We start from the raw sequence: 7,205 nt of genomic DNA, 5'->3' as shown, positions 1-7,205 counted from the left end.
CTAGGTTTCCATGAATGAAATACATTCTCTAAGAGGATGAAGGGTTTCTGATGAGCACTGAAGGTAGTACTTAGTCTCTGTCTCTCTCTGTCTCTGTCTCTCTCTCTCTCTCTCTCTCTCTCTCTCTCTCTCTCTCTCTCTCTCTCTCTCTCTCTCTCTCTCTCTCTCTCTCTCTCTCTCTCTCTCTCTCTCTCTCATACACTGGCCATCTGCCACTGAGGTACGGTAACCCGAAAAAGAAACACTTTCACCATCACTATCACACCCTTGCTAGAGACGCGCAGACACTACAGTTCAAATGCTCCTCCAAAGTGCATATATCCCCATCCCTCCTTCAAGGTGCAGGCACTGTACTTTCCACTTCCAGGGCTCAAGTTCGACTAACGAATTCCCTGAATCCCTTCGCAAACTGTTACCTTGCTCACACTTCGATATCTCGTCAATCCCCCCCCCCCCCAAAAAAAAAAAAAAATTGCCTCCACCCCTATCTAACACGCTTACACACGCCTGCTTGATGTCCAAGCCCCTAACACACACAACCCCTTTTACACTCTCCAGCCTTTCCTAAGGCGACCCTTACCCCTCCTTCCCTGTACTACAGATTTGTAGATATTCCAAGTAATCCTATTTTGCTTCATCCTCTCTAAATGTCCAAACCACCTCAACAACCCCTCCGCATTTAGAAAGGCTGGAGCTGATCAGGATTACAGTGTGTGTATAAATTGGAGATGGAAGGAAGAAGGGGTAGGAGTAGCTCCTAGAAGGGTTGAAGGGAGGGGGTAAGTGATAGTTTTGAGTGCTAATGGCTTGAGTGTCAGATTGGAATGGAGACGAGAGGTTTTAATAGCTTGTACTGTTGGAGTTCAAGCAAGGTAACGTTTCTGAAGGGATTCAGGGAAATCGGCTAACCAGACCGAGTCCTAGAGATTGGAAGCACTGTGCCTGCACGCTGAGGGAGACGTAGGGACGTTGCATTCCAGATGGTTATTTGAATTGTGCTGTCTGCTGTCTTCTGACGAGACGTTATTCAATGAATAAATGTATCCCCTTTTTTCTGGGGATCACCTTATCTCGTGTGTGTGTGTGTGTGTGTGTGTGTGTGTGTGTGTGTGCGTGTGCGTGTGCGTGCGCGTGCGTGCGTGCGTGCGTGCGTGCGTGTGTGTGTGTTACCATTTTACCATTGTGTGTGTGACGGACGGACTGGGAAAACACACCCAGTAGAGGCCAGTGGAGAGGCGGGGTCAGGAGCTATGACTCGACCCTGCAACTACAACTAGATGAGTACAACTAGGTGAGCATACACACACACACACACACACACACACACACACACACACACACACACACACACACACACACACACACACACACACACACACACACACGCAATAATGTCTTAAAGACAAATTGATCACTAAATTCGTCAAAAATTGTTCTTACCACATAAGAGTTTCAAGACTTCGTGTTGGAGAGACTGCTGACTAATCAGAAGATGAAGGTGTTTGACAGTAGCTTCTGGAGCTGCTGTCCTTCACGGGTGAAACGTTGGGCATGCTTCCTTACACATGCTGCTCCTGTTCACCTGGCAGTAAGTAGGTACCCAGATGTTAGCCGACTGCTATAGGCTGCATAACCAGGTGCTTGCTATATAGTATGCCAGTGATGTTAGCTAGGTCTTTATCAGTTGTATCATGTACTTATAGATATCAAGATTAATATTTTCAAGTGATGAGGTCCACAACTTACAAAAGAAATAAACTGCCTGAAATACATCACTAAATATTGGTGGACTACGGACCCGATAACTTGCAATCTAGTGCCTTTGGTAATGCCAAGAGAGACAGTCAAACACGCTCTCTCTCTCTCTCTCTCTCTCTCTCTCTATATATATATATATATATATATATATATATATATATATATATATATATATATATATATATATATATATATATATATATATATATATATATAGCGCCTGTCTATAGGCCAAATTGCCGATGGCTTAGGGTTATCCTTAAGGCTAGGGGAATCGATAGCCAACGACACCACTTAACACCTAACCTACCGCCTCTCCTACTGCCAGCTACACCCACGAGAAATGGCCCTACACACTGCCAAAAATACGGAAGGTAGCGTGGCCGAGCGGTCTAAGGCGCTGGTTTAAGGCACCAGTCTCTTCGGAGGCGTGGGTTCGAATCCCACCGCTGCCAAGAGTGTTTTTCGGGGGGCCAGGAGATGAAATTCGACCTCTGTCTGGCACATAATGTCCCTGAGTAGTTGTAGCATCGCAGGTGTTTAGAGATCATTCGTCTCAGCATCGACCTCATACCTGGTAACTTCTATTTTTTAGACCCCTCTGAGTAACACTGACCTGTAGTGTATACCTAACCCAGGATAACGTAGAGCTGACTATAGGTAAAACACCAAATTCAATAATAATAATAATCTTTATTTTTTACAGGTACATGTATAAGGTATATAGGCTTAGCTGACATCAGTTACATACTCAAATAGAAAGCCCCTTGTTATGCAGAACATTTCAGGCAAATTAGGTTAATTTTGTCCCAGGATGCGACCCACACCAGTCGACTAACACCCAAGTACCCATTTCACTGATGGGTGAGCATTGGACAACAGGTTACTTAAGGAAACACGTCCTAATGCTTCCAGCCATACCGGGAATCGACCCCCGGATTAGACTGTGTGAACTGAGTGTGCTAGCAATCGAACTATGGGATTTAAGAACTCCTGGGAATAATTTCAAGTTTTCTAATGAAAAGTTGAACTTATGGGCCTTTACAGAAAAAGACATTTCCCATAGCCAAACTTTAATTCAAAATGTACCAAAGCCAGAAACTTGTCTCACTAAGCCATTCGTACAAAATTAGGCACCCAGTGTCCTCTGTCATTTCATACCAAACTGGTTACATATTTAAAGAAAACACTCTTAAGTCGTCTTGCTTGGTGAAATTTAACCCAGAAGTGATTAAAGCCAAGATCTTGTCACTAAGCAAATCTCTCACAACAATATACTCGTTCTCCTCGTATCATTTGATACCAAATGTGATTAAAAACAAAACCATTGCTAAAACTGCTACCTGGCTTAGTCAAACTTCAGCACATTATTTGTCAAAAACCTGTAGGTCGCTGTCTATGGTGGATCGTATTTGAATTATTGTCATGACCTACTGGTTTTGAGAATTTCCGGGTCAAAGTTTGATTTGAAGAATGAGAAGCTTGTCCATTTCATCAGTCTTGAAGACTGATGAACTGAACACATCGATTCCAGGATGAAGGACTGATTACTTCAAACTCCTCTTTTTCTACCGTTCTTCTTTATATTGGACTGATGAAGCCACTGTGTGGAGAATCGTTTCCTCAGTAAAGATTCCCAAATGTTGCACAAGTGTCTCATTCTTCATCTAGTGGGTTTTCTGAGTCATTTATCACACAGTTTGACTCAGCCAGACGATGGTCTTGGAAGACGTATTGTTTTATTCGAATTTAGTAACGACTTTCACATGAAAATAAATGCTGTGGCTGACTTAGTGATGCAATCTTTTGTCTTTGAAAAATTCTGGTTAAACTTTAATCCGGTTGGTGGTTTTGATAAATTAGTTTTCTGGGCTCACCAAATCTTAATAACAAGATTGTAAATAACACGTGAAAAGGGTGGGGTTTGAACCCATGGCTTATGCACTGGCCTGGAGATTTACATTTCACTCGCCATGGGTTCAAACTCCACCCGTTCCTTGCATAGTTTTCTTGGATCAACTTTGGCATAAGATAACAATTAGGAGAGGAATTTTATGACGCCGTTTCGGTCTGTCCTGGACCATTTTCTTCGATATAACAGAATAAATGCATATCTGCATGACACTTAGGTATGTAACTTCATGGTTCTGATGTTTAAAAGCAAGTATTCTACTTTATTAGGAATATGTTGTACATAAATTGTATGCAATACTGACAAAATGAAGAATTAAACATATGCAACATCTGGGTATTTTTTTTTTGTAAACACTTCACCAGTCAGTGGCTTAATACAAGGACATAGTGCGAAGAATTTAGAATTATATACAAAAAAAAAAAATGAGGTAACCAGTCCCTCAGCCTTGGAGCTGGTGAAGAACACCGTAGACTTGAAGGAACTGACGCACAGTCATGGAGCTTGGCTCTTATATACCGAAGACGAAGACATTGCCACTGGCAGGCGGTATTTACTAGTGGAGGTAGGCTATACCCAAGAAGGTTGTGTAGATGTCCTCTGTACCAAGATTCCATGATGTTTGTGCCTGACAAGTTGTACATAAATGATATACAGTACCGACAAAATGACAATGTCTTCGTCTGCTGCACGTCCCTCACCTTGACGTTGGTATGCAAGCTCCAAGATCCATGTCTGTGCGTTAGTTTCATCAAGACTACGGTGCTCTTCACTATCCCCAAGGCTGAGGGACCGATTACCTCAATTTATGTATATAATTCTACATTCTTCACATTATGTCCTTGTATTGATAAAGCCAATGGATGACGAAACGTCTACAAATACAGGTACCCAGATATTGCCCTTGTGTTTAATTCTTCTTTATTAGGAATATGTTTAATGAAAGAGAAAGCATCAAAATCCATGGCGAAGTGACAGAATACAATTTTTTTTTTAATTTATTTTCTATAGCATTACAAAAGCTATATTCACTAACATATGCCACCCACCTTTTGATAGGCCAGCTGATCATCTGTGATATCGTTATGCTCACTCGATTTTAATATTTTCTTTAACCCTAAATTTTATTCCTGGGGACCTGAGCTACATTTATGTATAAATAATTTATTAAAGTTAATTATGTTTATAGGGAGAAGAACTTAGCCGAGCCAACACCCAAACTATGGTTTTTCCCCTCACCTGCAGCACCTTGACTAACTTCTCAGAGAAAATAAAATCTTGTTTAGGATATACCAACTACATAAATATACTTATGAAAACTGTATGAAGGGTCCATACAAGGCGTACACTGTCACCTCGAAGTCACATTATATAAACATACATCGCCCTTCCCTCTCCTGAGACTTTTAATCTCACCCCTTATATACCAGGACAGAAATATTGCGACATATGCTCTATTGCATAAAATATATTAAAAGGCCTGCTTTATAAAAGTATATTAAAAGGCCTGATAAATAAAACTACCACAAAGGATGCATCTTCGTTATTGTTTAGCAAGTTTGTTTAAGTTAGGTGGCTGCATTCGTAAATGTATTTTCGAGTCGAGTTAAGTATCATATGATAGAGAAGAATGAGTGGTTAAATTTTTCAAATTGGTTATCATTTCAACAACTGCTTGTGGAAGAAAGGTGCTGCATGCTCAGAGGATTTAGTAAAGCACTTGTATGTAAAAGAAGTTTGCTTTGTGAGTTGATAAGGCTTTAACAAGCCTTCATAAACCTTTATCAAATTTTATGTAGCTTTTCAAGTCTTCATAAAGTTTACTCTGAACATGTCTGAGTCTACAATCTGCTAAGTAACTAGTAATTTAGGAAACCCAATTAATCAAATAAAGTAATACCAACGTTAATATCAATTGCTACAACGAAAAAAAAAGGTTTACTGAACATTATTATTTTTCTTACAGCTGCATGTAAAGGTACACGGGCGCACACGCCAAAGTACCCTCGCGCTAGGCACCATAATCATACAACATTATGCATATTCGCCTAGACTTCACTGCCATGCCTATTTTTTTTTTTTTTTTTTTTTTTTTTAGTTAAATACACTTGTATTTTTGCAGCCTATCCTGAGCTAACTTGAAATAATAACAGACATGTGTTCGAGAAATGTTTCGTCACTGACACTAGGCAATCATCAGCAAACGAATGATGTAATAAGAGGAAGGGATGGAGGTTGGGTTGCAGTAATATTAAAAAATTTTTTCTCGAAAATCGTCCTTTTTAATTTCATACTAATGACAGAACGGGTGGGTCTTGAACCCTTGGCACATCAGTTTTAAACCTCACAGGTTAACCACAGCTGACCGAGTGGTTAACGCGCTGGCTTGTGAGTTTTAGGACTCACTTGCCATGGGTTCAAGTCCCCACCAGTTCCCTGATTTGTTTACAACCATGTTATTACGTTGTCGTGATTCAGTAACTGGATACTGCTATTTTTTTTATTTAGTTACGTTTGAAAATTTTTTTTCATGAAAATTTCTCAGTTGAAAAATCGAGCCTTAATCTGCTCATTTTGAAGTTTTCGTTTAGTAAAGTATTATTTAGTTTCCATTTAATTAGATTTATTCATATATTTTGGAATAAATTACTTAAGTGAGATATACAATGGGAAAAAAATCAAAACGAGGAGAAAATTTATATAAGATACAACTGCGCTGTAACACTTAGAATGCAAGTGGAGGCTTTTGCCACGAATTTTAAGCTGTGTTCAAGCTGACAAATATTTCATTGCCAGAGGCGTTCGTATATACATGAAAATTTTTTGCAACCTACGAATAAATTCTTACTTTTAATGCAGTAATTCTGTGTGTTTATTGTAACGATAAGTAGGATTATAAGAAATACGTCAGAGTAAATTAGATAGGTGAGAGGAAGGGTGGAAAAGGGAAGAGAAGTAGGAAGGGGTTATGTACCTATTGAAAAAAATGTGACAAGAATACCTCTGCTGTGAAGAGAAGTGATCTGTTGGAGAACAATGCATCTTAGAGCGCGCTCGTGTGTACTCACCTATATGTGGTTGAAGGGGTCAAGTTTCAGCTCCTGGCCCCGCCTCTTCTCTAGTTTCCACTAGGTTCACTCTCTCGGCTCCAAAAGCTTTATCATACCTCTTAAAGCTGTGTATGATTCCTGCCTCCACTGCATCACTTCCCAGACTATTCCACTTCCTGACAACTATATGACCGCAGAAATACTTCGTAATATTCCTGTGGCTCATCTGAGTCTTCTACTTCCAATTGTGACCCCTTGTTGCTCTGTCCCATCTCTGAAACATCCTGTCCCTATCCACCTTGTCAATTCCTCTCAGTATTTTATATATTGTTATCATGTCCCTCCTAACCCTCCTGTCCTCCAGTGTCGTCAGGCCGATTTTCCTTAACCTCTTCTTGTAGGACATGCCCCTTAGCTCTGGAACTAGTCTTGTTGCAAACAATGCCACTTTCTCTACTTTCCTGACATGTTTGACCACTTATGGG

General features: G+C 40.2%; 1 non-coding gene across 1 annotated transcript; it reads left to right on the top strand.

Annotated features, from left to right (window-relative positions):
- Positions 1 to 2,131: 2,131 nt before the first annotated feature.
- TRNAL-AAG (transfer RNA leucine (anticodon AAG)) lies at positions 2,132 to 2,213 on the top strand. Its single transcript has one exon. It is a non-coding gene; the product is annotated as a tRNA-Leu (tRNA).
- Positions 2,214 to 7,205: the final 4,992 nt, after the last annotated feature.

The sequence above is a fragment of the Cherax quadricarinatus genome, chromosome 1 (genome assembly GCF_038502225.1).
Source record: "Cherax quadricarinatus isolate ZL_2023a chromosome 1, ASM3850222v1, whole genome shotgun sequence".
NCBI classification, from domain to species: Eukaryota; Metazoa; Arthropoda; class Malacostraca; order Decapoda; family Parastacidae; genus Cherax; species Cherax quadricarinatus.
The sequence above is the reverse complement of the archived record's forward strand: the minus strand, read 5'-3'. Positions and strand labels throughout refer to the sequence as shown.